Source organism: Momordica charantia (assembly GCF_013281855.1).
Source record: "Momordica charantia cultivar OHB3-1 chromosome 2 unlocalized genomic scaffold, Mcharantia_2.0 BLBB01000002.1, whole genome shotgun sequence".
Lineage (NCBI taxonomy): Eukaryota > Viridiplantae > Streptophyta > Magnoliopsida > Cucurbitales > Cucurbitaceae > Momordica > Momordica charantia.
Genome location: NW_028275160.1, coordinates 18,590,637 through 18,606,772, shown reverse-complemented (window position 1 = coordinate 18,606,772; position 16,136 = coordinate 18,590,637). Strand labels below are relative to the sequence as shown.

At 37.3% G+C, this 16,136-nt stretch overlaps 1 long non-coding RNA gene across 1 annotated transcript; it reads left to right on the top strand.

The window, feature by feature from the left end:
* The first annotated feature begins 12,686 nt into the window (after positions 1-12,686).
* On the top strand, positions 12,687-15,248 carry LOC148212963 (uncharacterized). The gene is made up of 3 exons (XR_015789248.1): positions 12,687-13,421; positions 13,513-13,551; positions 14,906-15,248. It is a non-coding gene; the product is annotated as an uncharacterized LOC148212963 (long non-coding RNA).
* Positions 15,249-16,136: the final 888 nt, after the last annotated feature.

Here is a 16,136-nt window from a genome sequence, read left to right as displayed (position 1 = left end):
CTCCCATACAATAATGCAGGGGAGTTAATAATTAATATTAATTAATATATCAAATTAATAATTAATTAATTAAATGTAATATTAAATAATTATTAATCAAATTAATAAATAATTAATATTATTAATTTACTAATTAAATGTAATATTAAATAATTACCAATTAATTATTTAACATTTAATTAAATATCTCATATTTAATTAAAAACCATATTCTCTCCTGTATAACTTATAAATTTAATGTACATCTTATGTGCATTAATTTTTAACCTATAGTTTTAATATGAATCATACTCATATTAATTTTATTTGAATCTTATTCAAATAATTTCTCTCATAATATATAGTTTTAATTTAGAATTAACTATATATTATAATGTATCAATATACATATAATCCCTTATGAAATTTGAACAGTTCAAATTCTTCCAAAAACTTGATCCTCGTTTTACCCGTTATGAGTCAGCAAGGGGACCTAATGGACCTACAGATCAGAAGCTCCAACGATACGAGATTAATCGGTCAAAATCATTGACCGAGTTAATCTAGATTCGTTAACTACGGGTCATTCCACTAAAGACCCGCAGTTGCACTCTTCTCACTACAGAATGTTTTCGTGTCCATGGATATACGACCATTAATGACGAGTCAATCCTTCACGAGTGTTCGTAACTCAAGTTGGGTCAAATTACCGTTTTACCCCTAAGTTACATCTTACTCCTTAAACACCACTGCTCCTCTAATGAACAACCCGGTTATGGTCCAACGAATAACCAGAAGTCTCTCTCGGCCAATGAGAGGGTGGGGCCCCTTGTTCAAGTCCCGGAGTCAGCATTTAAAGGAACACTCATCTACTCCCCTAAAGTCGGGGAGGAGTGAATTCCATCTTGTGAAGTTATGTTCCCAGCTCCCCACTCGGTCTTGTCCCCAAAATGGTAGGAATGTTGAGTCGGCGACTCGAGCCACTCTCACCCATACAGATCAAAGGACGAGCCCTCACGGGCAGGAGTCCATAACTCACTCAGGATCGAGAATCAGTTGCTTGGTCATCCTAAGAAATAACAACTTATTAGTTAACGGTGTCACATCTAAAGATTGCATATTTTGTGGTCCGGTCTTATACAAACTCATTGTATAGAATACCCCCACTCTCATGTCTCCACACAAACGACCTGGATCGAGTCATCTGTAACCTTTACAGAGTGGGCCGTATCCATAGTGTTGTCAAGATAAGGTACCTAACCTCATCCATATACTATAGACCCTTTAGGTTATTCACGGGACATTCTCCATTCATATATCAGAGTGGGCCGTATCCATAGTCTGGTCTTCTTTGACGAAGCCCGAGGTAGTGAATCTTGGCATTGTTATCTCAGAGCCAGTAATTATACTCATTGTATAAGGGACTGCCACGTGGTCAGTGAGAAATCACCTACAATAGTGCTTATGGTCATTAACACTAGAATAGTGTTACATTGTTGAGATGCCCTACACTGGGTTGAGGTAAATGAGGGTGAGTTATGTGGCAAGTTAAATAAGTGTACGTCGATCTTCCTCCCAAAGAAAAATAATTGTACTTTAATTGTCCTTCCAAAAGAAATTAAGAGTTGAAAATTTTCACGCATTCTCTTAGTCTCTTGTTGGAACTTACACTGCTATAAATTCACTATTTTTTCACATATAAAAAATGTCAACGATCTCATAATCGACGTATTTTAACCGCCAAATATTCTGGTGTCAACGTTTCCCTAAACGTCAACTGACGGTAAAAAACGTCAACTTATAGGCTTCCTTGACACGTTTTGACGGTAAACGACGTTAATATTTACGTATTTGATTTGTCAACTTTAATAGAAAAAAACGTCAACTATATAGTGTTTTTCAATGTTTAATTGCTGTCAATGTATATAATAATTGACGGTTTTACACCGTCAATTAACGTTACCATTCGTCAACTATTCGTGCTTTGTTGACATTTTATATTCGTCAAGTTAAACTTTTGTTGACTATTTTTAGTTGTCAAATTTAACTATAATTACCATTAAATAAGTTATTATTGAAATTTTTTTAACCGTCAACATGGCATTATTATTGACGTTTTTTAGCCGTCAACTATTATTGACCTTTTTAGCCGTCAAGGATATACATTTTATTGACGTTGGTTAGCCATCAACTATATTGTAAATAAAAAATATAAAAATCCTTCAATCCTATTATTTACCCATGTGCAACCCTACATATACATAAAATTAATTAGGACTCTAAAACCTGCATTTACAAAACTATCTAACAACCTTATGACCTAACTAGCTAGAAATCTTCAAAATATATATTTAAGTTAAAAACTAGCCAACATATCCAACTACACATTTCCACAAAACTAACAAGCAGTCTTCTTAAATGACACTTTACACGAAACTAAATACAACTCTTAAACCTGCATTTACACGATTAGATAGCAAGTAATCCTCATTATGCATTTACACACAACTAGCTAACAATCTCCATAAAGTAGCCACCTATTGGGTGTGTTGTCTTAAACTCAAAGTTTGTAATTATGTAAATACAAATTTATATTTAATAAAGTTTTGTTTTTCTTATTAAACGAATTGGTGGTTGAACTTACATCATTGCATTGTCCAAATCCAATAAACTAAACATCCAAAGTTATTATCATGTAACTGGGACAGGATATGCACTGGGTATATATATTTGATATCCCCTAAATATACATGTGGATAATATCCTGGGAATAATCTAAAGGGTATATAGTATATGGATAGGATTGGATACCTTATTCGAGCAACACTATGGATACGGCCCGCTTTGTAAATGTTACAGACGACACGATCCAGGTTCTTCGTGTGGAGACATGCGAGTGAGGTATCCTATACAATGAGTTTGTATAAGATTAGACCATGAAATAGTTAATCTTTAGATGTAACACCGTTGACTAACAGATTACTATTTCATAAATTGACAAGGCAACTCAATCTCAATTCTGAGTGAGTTATGGACTCATTCCCGTGAAGGCTCGTATTTTAATTCGTATAGGAAAGAGTGGCCCAAGTCACTTAAGCACTAACTCCAGGACTTAAACAAAAGGCCAGACCCTCTCTATGGTGTGAGACGAACTTCTCATTATTGGTCGGGTCATAACTGGGTTGTTCATTAGAGGATCAGTTGAACTTAAGGTACAAGATGTAACAAAGGGGTAAAACCGTAATTTGACTTGTCTATGGTTATGAACACTCGTGAAGGATTGACTTGTCATTATGGTAGATATCCGTGGACACAGAAATATTCTATAATAAGAATAGTGTATCTACGAGTTTTAATGGAGTAACCCGCGTTAACATATGTTGATTAACTTGTGAGAATGCTAGTACGAGAGGCGATCAACTGATCAAGCAGTTCGTCCGAACATTGAAGGAAAACGCCATTGACAAGTATACTAATCTCGAACATGAAACGACTGAGAGTTGGGAACAACTTGAAAGATAGTTCCTGAATCGCTTCGACTATACGAGGAGACCCGTCACCATGATAGAGCTCACTAGTTGCAAGCAAAGAGAAGGTGAACTGGTTGTCGAATATATCAATCGGTTGAGAGCTCTAAGTCTTTACTGCAAGTATAAACTTACGGAAGTCTTGCTATAGAAATTTGCACCTAAGGCATCCACTGGGGACTTGTTTACATCCTTCAAGGGATCAAACTTCGCACATTCGAGGAACTAGCAACTCGCGTTCATGACATGGAGGTAAGTATTGCTAGTAGAGGTAATAAAAAGCCTATAGTCTCATATGTGAATAAAGAGAATAAGGAAGTGAAGAGCATTGAGAAGATTTCCAAGGGTCCTACAAAGGAATCTATGGTAATTAACACGACCCCTCTAAAATTTTCCTCGGAAGGAAAAGAAAAATAAAAGAGGATAGAAGAGCGACAATATGGAAACATAAGACATCGCCTTTCTCTATAATAGAGACAAGAAAATGTTTATCCTTTTTCAGATTCTGATATTGCAGGCATTTTAGAACAACTATTGGAAAAGGGACTCATAGAACTCTCTGAATGCAAACGACTGGAACAGATGGGGAAAAAAAATGACCCCAATTACTATGTGTATCATTGAGTCGTTAGTCATCCAATAGAAAAATACTTCGTTTTGAAATAACAAATTTTAAAGCTGACTTGAGAAAAGAAGATCAAGCTGGATCTTGATGAGGTGGCACAAACAAATCCTGCTGTAATAATACCAAGTGATGACGGCCAGTCGTCAACAATCTCATTTCATGACCAAGCAGTGGTTTGGATCTAATTTGGGACCCTCGAACCTATAGCCATTTTGTCCCTACATGTGACTCGTAGGAAGAACTCCCAAGAAAAAGACGAACTCATAGAGAACGAAGAAGGAGAACGGACTCTTGTAACTGGTCAGAATAAGCGAAAACAAAATTTCGTTGAGAATGCGTCTCACCTATTTTAAGACCATAAAAGAAGAAGCAGAACACATAATAAAAAAAGAAAATAAAAGACTGAGGAAACCTAAACTGATTTTGGAAGAGAACGAATATATTTATCTATGTTGACAAATTATAACTTTAAAAGATTTATTTTTAGTGAGCTTCCTTAATGATAATCGTGAGGAACTCTCTGAAACAATCACCAGTCACACTGGCATTGTGACTGACAATGACAACGCTTCTACAAGTTCACCAGAAGCGATGACAAAGCTGGAAGAACTGTCATCTTTCAACATAAGTGATATGTTGTCGCTTCCTCCAGAGGTAAAAAATGCTTTTATTGAGGCATTGAATGTTCATGATATTGCTAACATTTCAGTTCCTAAAGCAAACACATGCACTTCTTGTTATATGTCGATAGGCTTCTTTGACGATGATTTGTTGTTTGAGTCAAAACACCAAAACAGACCGTTGTTTGTTTCATGATATATTCGAGAACAAAAGGTCAGACGAATTCTTATTGATGATGGTTGAACTATCAATATAATGCCCAATTCAACCATGAAAAATTAGACATTTCGATGAATGAGGTATCAAATAGTAAACTGGTGATTCACGGCTTCAATCAAGGTGGTCAGCGAGCTATTATTAGGGCGTTATTGGATTCAGGAAAACAGAGTAATAACCTCCACACTGCATCAATTGAAGAGATATGAATCCCGGAACGGAAGCAATAGAACACGTTCTTGAATTTATTTTGAAATTTTAAAACACAAAAAAATATAAAACAGGGAAGAATGTTGGATTTCACCTTTGAAAACTCTTCTTCGTGTAAACCCTATGAGACAACACCACTTGATCTTCCTTACTAAATCTTTCGGACGACAATCTGGATTGTGGGATCCAATTGTAAGGGATTGAGAGAGTAAGAGAGTTGAGAGATTATTTTAGCATTCTTTTAGGGTTTAGCTTACTGTTATATTTGTAAAGGGAAAATCTTAAGACCATCAAGATATCTTATACTTTTGGATATTGGATATATTTTCCTGAATCTAGGGGAAAGCCAAGGAGCATTAAGATATCTTATTCTAAAATATTAATTTTTTCCTCATAATTCATAGTATTAATTTTGAATCTTTATCGAAAATTAACATATATTTAATTAATGTATAAATATAGATTGTATACATTCCCTTATATAATTTTAAGATTTCAAATTATTTCATAATTCTTGATCCTCGTTTTACCCTTTGTGAGCTAGCAAGGAGACCTAATAGACCTACAGATCAGAAGCTTTAACGATGCGAGATTAATCAGTCAAACTCATTAACCGAGTTAATCGACATTCGTTAACTGTAGATCACTCCACTAAAGACCCACATCTGCACTCTTCTCACTGCATAATATTTTCGTGTCCAAGGATGTACGACTATTAACGGTAAGCCAATCCTTCACGACTGCTCGTAACTCTAACTGGGTCAAATTACCGTTTTACCCTTGCATTATATCTTGCTCCTTAAATACCACTGCTCCTCTACTGAACAACACAATTGTGGTCCGACCGAGAACCAGAAGTTACTCTTCGCCAGTGAGAGGGTGAGGCCCCTTGTTCAAGTTTTGGAGTCAGCATGTAAGGGAACACTAATCTACTTCCATAAAGTCGGAAAAAAGTGAATATCATCTTGCGTAGTTATGTTCCCAACTCCCGACTCGGTCTCGTTCACAAAATGGTAGGATTATTGAGTCGGCAACCTGTGCCACTCTCACCCATGCAAATCAAAGGACTATCCCTTATAGGCATGAGTCCATAACTCGCTCAGGATTAAGATTGAGTTACCTAGTCCTCCTATGAGATAACAGTCTATTGACTAGCAGTGTTAGAGCCAAGGATTAATTATTTCGCGGTCCAGTCTTATACAAACACATATTATAGGATACCCCCACTCGCATGTCTCTACATGAACGACCTGGATAAAATTGTTTGTAACTATTATAAAGCGGGTCATATTCCTAGTGTTACCAGGATAAGGTACCCAACCTTATCCATGTACTATAGACTATTTAGGTTATTGTTGTTAATCGAATATACACTGTATATATACTGTATATCAAATATATACACTGTATATTAAATATATATTGTATATCAATTACATATTGTTCCAGTTACATTATATAACATTGGATCTTTGTTAATTGGAATACAAGTTACAAACTTACGAGCTCGTAGCACTAAACCCAAAATGTTTCAAATTTTATCATGACAACATCAAGAAAGTTGAAGCTGATACGAATCCGTTCTCGAAGCCCGAGTCTGATTTTGCATATGCGAAATTGTATATGAAGACTGAGGCTATAAGAGAAACTATACCAACATAAATCCCTTTGATCAAGAGTTGTGATTAACCAAAGTGGGAACATCATGAAGATTCATCAAAATGATTAATCAAAGAAGTAAATACTTTCGATGTCCAAAAAAATGAAACATCTACTAGTGCCACAAAGTTATGGGCTTCGAATGTTGAGAAAGCGCCAAGTGCTCCTATCCTTCGCTGTGTCCCTTTATCATGAAAGAAGATGAGTGAGTCACCATTTACGGAATGCTCGGGAGATCTAAAGGTCAGTGATGTAGAGAGCTTAAAATAGAACTTCAGCACACCTCTTACAAAGATAACAAAGAACGAGGCTAAAAAGTTTCAGGACGGCCATTTGAAGATGGTATTACTTGAGAAATGAACGAATGATGGATTAGACCTAAAAGCATAAAAGCTTCTGGCAAAAGCAGGCTATGATTTTACAACTCACACTGAGTTTAAAAGACTAAGGATATTTGACGAAAGACCTGAACTTTCTTCAACACAAAAGAAGTTGCAAAAGAAGGGTTACGCCATACCCACCTCAAGAGCAGGGCTTGGGTATAAATGACCAGAACCATTCCGCATGACCATAAAGGGGAAAGCAAAGGTCATAGACACGAACCATATTACGATAGATGAAGTTGACGACCTTGAAGAAAATTAAGAAAGTGCGAACCAAAGGTCTTCTGCCTTAGATCGAACTACACCGCCAGTTGCATGCTCTTTGATCTTCGAAAAACTAAGTGCGGGTACTGTAGAAGAATAACCTTCATATCCAGCTCTACACGTACTTTGGCTTTTCAAAGGTTATGTACGACTATAAAAGAATAAGAAAGTTCACGTGTAGCTATTCCCTCTACACGACCTTCAATTTTTCGAAAACTAAGCTTTACACCAGTGAAAAATAAGAACCAACATTCTGCGTGAGTTCTTGTGACATAAAGGGACATGAGAGACTTCATAAAAGAGGCAACCGACTGAAACGAAAGGTGATAAAGAGATTTGTAGTAGTGTTCTCTCCAAAATGAAAAGAATGACTCGTATTTTTGTAACTACATAGGGCTCCTTGACGTTGAAGCCACATACTATCATCCTCACTAAACCGGCGGATGAGGGTGAAGAATGCAAGGAAGATAAGGCCACATGTTGCCATGTCACAATTGTAGAGGCGTCAGACACTGAAACATCTGAAGAAGATGTCGATCAAGCCCCATAATCATTAGAAAGTGGCAACCAGCCAACAGAAGATCTTCGTCCAACTTTCATAAGTGCGTCACTTACTCGTGATAGAGGAGGTGAATATGTGAACATACTCACCACATAGAGAGATGACTTTGCTTGGTCATATAGAGAGATGTCGGGACTTGCTCTTAAAGTAGCAGTCCATCACATTGGGATTAAATAACGATATTGATTAGTTAAACAAGCCCAGCGACGATTTCGGTTGTAACTTATACCTCAAATTGAAGTTGAAGTCAACAAATTGATAGAGGTAGGCTTTATCCACGAAGTGAAATATCCAACATGGATAGCTAACATTTTTCTCGTTAGAAAAAGGACGGTCAATTTCGTGTATTTGTTTACTTTTGTGAATTAAATAATGCAAGTCCCAAGGATGATTTTCCATTACCCATCACTGAAATCATGGTTAATTATATTATAAGACATGAATCCCTATCTTTCATGGATGGATTGTCGGGGTACAACCAAATTCAAATGGTACTCGAGGATAAAGAAATGACATCATTTCAAACTCAGTATTGACACTGATCCTAGTCCACAACCTCCGACTTCATGAAGGGGAGGTTTCTTCTTTGCTATTTTTTGTGTTTTCTTCTTTTTGTTAATGACGTAGTTTGCATATTCTAGCATTACTACGCATGTTTTTTTTTTGTATTGATTATGTTTCGAGCTCAGTTGAAGCATGAATAAATTAGTATCGTTTATCTTCTGATCACTTAAAGTATGCCTTCACTTAACCTTAGTTTAGCTTTTCACATGCCTATTTTGAAGCATCTGTGCTGTGCATGTGATTTCATGTCGATGATGATTATAAGAGATTGTTGAGTTTTCTGTTCTATGCCTGACTAAGCTTTGAGCTATTTCCTTTGTTTATGTGATAAACTCATTTTCTTTTATGTCTTTTTGATCTTTACAGACTTTAAGCTTTTTCTTTGCCCCTATATAGGAAGTCCTTGTCCTTTTTACTGTTAAGCCTTTTTCATCCGATGCAAAAGTCTTTTCCCAGTGAGGACACTGTCTCTCTTAAGTTTGGGGGGGACAGTCGTTGTGTCAGTCGTTGTTTCAGAAAGATAAGGTGTTATTTATATTTAAAAAATCATGCTATTTTCTTTTGAAAAAGAGTCAGTTGGAAAGAAAGAAAATGTTGAAAAAGCACTTAGCTGAAAAATAAAAAATAAAAAAATAATAAAAAAAATAAAAAAAAAACGAAAGAAAGAAAGAAAAAGAAAAAAAAAGTTGCAAAAGAGTAAAAAGAGTCTTGTTGAGAGAAAATAAGAGTGGGGAAAAGACTTGTGTTAGAAAGAAAAGAGCGGTAAAAACAATGAGAGTTAAAGAAAATGTATTTATGATTCCCGAGTTCTACTGTAGACACCCATTTAGTTTTAGGTTGGGTGTTGACTTTGAAAATAGCAGTAAAGATGGTGATAAGTGACTTCGTGTTTCTCATTGTCGTCGTTTTATGACCTAGCTGTTAGTTCAGAGTCTTTCTACGAGTAGCTGTGGTTGAAACCGATGTTAGTGTGTGAAAACCTCAGGTGCTAGTAGCCGGTCTTTCAGATGTAAAAGTCTTAGTGTAAGGAGGGAGTGTGCAGATTCCTTAGGGGTATTTGAAAACGTTTTCTGTTTGTGAAAGAGAAAAAAAAAGATTTTGAAAGAAAAAGTTTTTATCATTTCAAACTTGGTTTATAGTGACTAAGTTTACAAAGGCAATAGAATGGTAGGCTTTGACATCTTTTCCCTGAGACAATTTATGATTGAACATCTCGGTTGCTTTTGCTTTTCGTTTTCCATGTGTTAGAAAGCTGATTAAAGTTGCTAAGTTTTGCTTGAGGACAAGCAAAAAGTTAAGTTTGGGGGTGTGATTACGCTTGTTTACATGCGTAAAAAGAAGGTTTTAGATGCTGTTTTTACAATGTTTCAGCTTTGTTTCGGATTTTTCTCGATCGTTTGAGTTCCAATTCATGCAAAATTCATATATTATGGTTTGTGGTTGGCTTATATTGTATTTATGACATTTTAGGACCATTTGGGAGTACAAATTAATCAAAAGAAGCAAAAAGACGGAAAAACTTACATGGGAGGCGCCAGGCGCCTGGGAAGCCTGCAGAAAAACAGGTTTTCTTCCAACTTTGCCCTTAATGAAACGCGTCTTCCAATGCGTTTTGGTGGTTCCAACCGATGCATACGTGTAGAAGAAGTGTTCCACTATCAGTTTGAGCACGATTTGGTCAGTCAAAAGAGTTGGAAATGGGTGATTCACCATCGTTTTAGGACCTACCTAACCAATTCTGCACAGCTATAAATTCCAGCAACTTCTCCACCAAATTCATCAAGCCTTGCTTCCTTCTCTTGATCATTTTTAGTGTTTCTTTGTTGCTTTCTAAGTACTTTTGAGTTGCTTTCATTAGTTGCTTTTGGTTTTTAAATCCCGAGTACTTTACATTCTTTTATTGAGCTTTGTATTGTTTCCATTTGTACTTAGTTATTTTCTACTTATTCAAATATATAAAAATCTAGCACTTTGCTTATCTTCTCTTTGCCTTTACTTTATCTTTAGTTAAGAGAGTTGTGTTTTTGGAGGAAAGAGCACGTGACACTCTCCCTTGCTTGAAAGAGAAGGGCGAAGCTCTCAATCCCGATAAAAACTCTCCGTTAGTTAACTTTTGTTTTTCACACATGCATTCCACATTCAACCATTTTACTTGCTGTATTTTCTTCAATATGTCTTTCTAAATTCCCGTCTCTAGCCCGGTTATGGATAGTTAGCCTTTTATGTCTAAAAAGGGTTGCTAAGAAGTAGTGTTTTTACTTTCCATTCATTGCTCAACATGTTTTCCCAAAAAGTTAGGATTTAGAGAAGGCCACTGTAAGTCTTAACAAGTCAATACTGAAAAGGTTGCTTATTTGCATTGTTGAGTGGTTAAACCGAGGAGAGGAGCGCCTTAGACATAAGGGTTCCGCTTAAGTAGCCTAGACATAGGACCTTAACCCGAGGTTGCGACTATTTCCATCCTAAAACTAAGATATATCTCATAATAGACATATTAGGGAATGTCTTAGGACTTTGAACTTGCTTAGACATAAGTAAAGTGAGAAGCGTAGTCGTTAGTTTCTAAAGTAAAATGCATATTATCCTTAGCATGTCCTTGATTCTTTGTTGGCTAACTTGAAGTAAATCGGGCTAGGTTTTATTATTATAAGTCCAAATCCCAAATCCAAACCATTATTTGTGACCACTTCCCATTTTACAAGAATCACTCATTCCAACATTCACTATTCTTTAAAACTTTAGAGTTTGGAAATTGTTTAGAAGTCCTTGAGGATCGATACTTGGATACTCCGTCCATTTTATATTACTCTGACAGGTGTGCGCTTGCATCTATATAATTGTTACCACGCTTAGCGCGTGCGTTCAGCATAAACGCCCAGTCACCCTTCAGATAAGGGCTGCTTACTGAGTACTGTGGTTGTACTCATCCCTCTTTCTCCCGCTCCAGTTCTTCAGGTATCGAGCTAGCTCTTGGGATGGTGATGGCGAGGAGGAGACTTGACTAGAGAGACCATTTAACGCTGCATTGTTAAGTTTCAATTAAGATAGGATAGTTATAGTTGTTTGTTTGTAACTGAGTCTGTTGTTAGATTAATAAATTGGTTGTTAAGTTCCATGTTTAAAGGATGTTTTGGGTTGACAGTTCACTATTCTTTTGAGAAAAGTAATTTTGTTTAGCTACTTGAACTTTGATGATGTAATCTATTTAGGTTATTTATCGGGATGATACATTTGTTCAAGCTGAACTTGAAATAGCCTTTGCTTCGTTGTTATTTGAGAAAGTTAGTTTGGTGTAGTGGATAGTTTATGGTTAGTGAAGATTTTGGTGCAAAGTTTCTATAAGGTGGATTGTTACTAAATTATTAACCGAGAAGAATATGAGTTTCGTTAGAGCTTTAGTGGTGTTTGGTTTGTTTAGTGCATGTTTTTGTATGTGTTATTAGTCAGAGTAGCGTAGCGGAAGCGTGGTGAGAGTTTGTCATGGTTTGTGTGTCTAGTGGTTTAATTCTCCAATACGAGTGGGACTTTTTAGGTAGTCTTAGTAACGGTCCCTGTTTGGAAATGTTGAAAATCCTGGGGCGTTACATTATAATACCACATCCGAAAAGGCTGCAGAAGAATAATCAAGAAAGGCATTTTAATTGTAACGCCTCGAGTTCTCAGGTTAGTTTTATTTTAAGATTTAAATCGAGCCTTTGGATTTTTCCCTAAGAGGTTAATTTAAATTCTTGGATTTCCTAATTTTGGAGTTCTAATTTTGGGTAAATTAGAATTTAAGTTTATTTCCGTTAGTTAAGATAAATTAGGTTTTCAAATTTTAAAGAGAGTTTTTTTAATTAAATCTTAATTCAAAGTTTCGGAAATTTAATTTTTCCTTTTTGGACTTTATTCTTATATTTTAAAATCGAGTTAATCTCTTAAATAAATTTTTCAAATCCTTTTTATAGTGGGTTTCTTTTTTAAAAAAGATTAGGGAAAGTTCTCGTTATTTATATGGTCGTAAATATTATTTTGTTATATTATTTTTGTTTGGAAAAGAAAAGAAAAGACAAAAAAAAAAGATTTTAAAAAGAAAACAAAACAAACCCTCCATCTTATCCTCTTCCTTTCTACCTCCCTTGTCCAGCCGCTCCCCCACCCCCTCTCTTTGATTTTCCGTCCAGCTGTTCCCTCTCTCTGGCGAACCCATAGCAGTAGCGGCAACAACCCTCAAACGGCGGCGCAGCAGCGGTGCACGACCTCTTCACGGACGTCCGGCGATCTCCCCAGTCGAACGGCGACGACTCCACGACAGTGCCTGCAACCCGACGTAATTCTTGCATTTTCTTCACGATCTCCAACAACCCACTGCTAACAGCGTGATTCTGGCGGTGATTTTGCTCCTAGCACAGCGGTCCGGCGAATTTGTTGTGTTTGCGGTAGTTGTTAATTTTTTTTTGCTGCCCGTGTCACATGTCTTCGACATCCAGCAACGTCAGTCGCGGTCTCGGCACTTTTCCCCTGCTGCAAATTGCAGACAGCAGCATTTTTGGGTGTGTTTTTCTTCATTCCGGCGATATTGGACCCTTACCCACACCTATCCGAACTAGATCTAAGCTACCCACACATAAGCGAAGTCGTTTTGTAGTAACAGATAGCAAGACGAAATCGTTGGAAGTTGTTTCGACACGTTTCTCTACTGCAAAACGTGGACAGCCGCAGTTTCGTGGTGTTTGGCACTTACCCACACCCGTTTGAAACCCGATCTACGTTACCCACCCTTGCTCGAGTTAGATATGAGTTACCCACACTCAAACGAAATCGTTTTTGTGGTAACGGACCCTTCGAACCCTCCTTATAACTGATTTTTATGACTGAAACTGTCTTCTTGACATGCTGTTTTTTTTTTATTTGAATGCCTAGGTGTCGACTCAACCGAAGAATTAGGAACATTGAGAGTGTGTAAGTAGTTCTTACTTGAGGGGATTGTTTGTTGTATGCTGCTATGAACTAGTTGCTTGTTGAGTGCCTACAAGTGTCGGTTGCATGATTGTTTGAGATCGATGTCACCTTATAAATGTTGTTGATGATATAATTGTTAGGTAACATTTGGAAATACATGTAGTTGTATGATATGTTGTATCGTGAACTGTAGACATGTTGGATGTAACAATGGTGACTATGTTGTTGATGTTATGTTGTGGTTGGGCTGAATGTGAAAGTTATGCTAACTGTTTTGGCTCTATGATTAGTTGTGTTTGGAGCATGTTGGCATTGTCATGCAACTTGTATTCAAATATGAATTATTGCGAACTTGTTTGATGGGATATTTGTTGGCTTCATTTTCTAAATTCAAAGCATTCTGAATGTAAATAGAAATGTATTCTTGTGATTCTTGATGACCATGCCTTAATGGTAGTTGTATATATTCGTGTAAAGCATGCTGCTTTTTGGTGAGATCATTTAAGCATGGGTCGTGGCTTAGAAGCATGTAGGATTATGGTAAGAGTTCCGGGACGTAATGAAGTGAATGGAAGACTAACAAGGCCAGAGGGCTGACACATCACTAGTTGGGTATCGAGGCTCCAGGTGCAAAATTCGGGGATCGATACGCCAACTTGGTAGAGATGAGTGTCGAGATTCCGTGTACAAAGGTCGGGGGTCGGCACGGTGATTCTAATTGTTGAATTAGTGTTGGGTCTTGATGTGGTGGCGGTCAAGGACCAATACGTTGAGTAGTTGTCCATACCTTGCGGATAAATGTCAAGGGTCGATGCACAGTTCAAAGCCTTAGGGATAAATGGCAAAGGTCGAACGCCAAGGTTCTGTAGATGAGTCTCGGGCTTTGGGGATAAATGGCAAGGGCCGATGCAAATCGAGGGGTTAGACTTGGAGGCCTAACATAATGTGATTGGTTAGAAGTTGCTTGGAGGCCAAGGACCATTACGTTTGGTAGTACTTGAGGCCTTGGGGATAAATGTCAAGGTCTAACGTCGAGCACTGTAGAGAAGTGTGCATGCCTTGGCTATGCGAGGTCAGGGGTCGGTACGACTCGAAGGAGTAAGTCATGGAGGAACTAGGAAAGAGAACTAGTGAGTTGAGATGTAAGGATGAGTTTGACATGCATGGTGCATGATTAGTTAAACTTATGCATAAACTACTTCTTTTAATATGTTTCATTTTATTTAAAGCTTGAAGTTATTGATAACCATGATGTGTGGATTCTTTGCTAAACATGCTGTTTGTGCGTGACCGCTCAAGTATGTAATGCTTATTGGGTACCGTGGTTGTACTCACCCCTTATTTTTCTCACCAGACTTTGTAGGTAACAGGATTACTCTTTTGACTGGTTGTGGCGAGAAGGAGGCTTGATTGGAAAGACCATTAGCTGTACTGCGTGCAATTAATTTCTTTTAATTAGGATAGTTGCAGCTATTTCATCTTGTAGTTGAGTTGTTAGTGGTTGGTTTTGTTTAGTTTTATGGGTTAAAGGATGTTTTAAGGTTGTCAATTCATTATTCTTTTTAGAACATTAATTTTATTAGCTTCTTGAACTATGGGACTGTAACCTACTTAGGATGTTGTTTCCTTGAGGGGTTTGGTTAATGTGAAGTTGGTATTAAATGGATTATCTGTAAAGGATTTGAGTTTCTCTTAAATCTTTAGTGTTGTTGTTTTGATTGTTCAAGCTCTCGTGAGTGTTGAAATCAGAGTAGCGCAAGAGAAGCGTGGTAGTTTTATTGTTTAGTCTTGTTGGGAAGATAATTCTCTTGTTTAAGTGAAAATTTTAGGTAGTCTTAGTAACGGTCCCTGTTTGGAAATGTTGAAAATTTTGCGGCGTTACAGTCTTCTAAGTGGCTCAGAGTTTGACGGTGGCGACCCCATGCAGGGGAATGTCGGGGCATAGAGGTGCCGAATCCGGTTCCGAATCCTGGGCCTGGGGCGTTACAGATGGTATCAGAGCGGAACCTCAACCAGTAAGATGTGGTTCGGGGACTAACCAAGGCGGAAGCTGGTGGGCATGTGACGCACGATAGGAGGGGTACATGAATGAACCGATACCACATCCGAATGAGAGGGATCCTGAGATCATGCAAGAATGGTCAAGAAAGGCTTAAAAGAATTGATAGTCATTACTTATACAAATAAGGTGCACCTTCCTTTTCGGTGGCTCAATCATAAGAACTCCAAAGTTAAGCGTGCTTGGCGTAGGATTTAAACTATGCTTACCTTGGTGATGTTGAGATTATATACCTAATCTCAGACAGTGAATGTGTGAGTCCAATGCAATGTGTTCCGAATAAGGGGGGATGACAGTGGTTGAAAATGCTAAGAATGAGCTAATTCCCACTCGAACAGCGACCGGTTCGAGAATATGTATGGACTACAGGAAGCTTAATAAAGCTACAAGAAAGAACCATTTCCCATTACCGTTCATTGATCAAATGTTGGACAGATTAGCTAGGCAGGAGTATTACTGTTTCTTTAATGGATACAGTGGATACAACTAGATCACCATTGCAACTCAAGACCAACAATTTACATGC